Here is a 334-nt window from a genome sequence, read left to right as displayed (position 1 = left end):
ACATCTAAGCCCTCCAGGTAATCCTCAACTAGGTCTGAACTAACAGTCGAGGGACTCGCATCCTTCCTGGGCCTCTCAACACTATCACCCGAGAGCACCCCATTGTCAGCAGACAGGAACACGGAGGCAAAGAACTTGTTGAAGAGTTCTGCCTTCTCTCGTGCGTCCGTCACCAACTCCCTGCCCTGCCCCGTAGGGGTCCCGTGTTACCCCGAGAACTCTTCTTGCTACCTATATACTTGAAGAAGGACTTTTTATTATCCATAATCCCAGAAACTAATCTAAGCTCCGGCGCTGCTTTAGCCTTCCTTACCAAATCCCTACAAGCTCGGGT

This window comes from Gavialis gangeticus, unplaced genomic scaffold (genome assembly GCF_001723915.1).
Source record: "Gavialis gangeticus isolate Ggan-Ray unplaced genomic scaffold, GavGan_comp1, whole genome shotgun sequence".
Classification (NCBI taxonomy): Eukaryota; Metazoa; Chordata; order Crocodylia; family Gavialidae; genus Gavialis; species Gavialis gangeticus.
The sequence above is the reverse complement of the archived record's forward strand: the minus strand, read 5'-3'. Positions refer to the sequence as shown.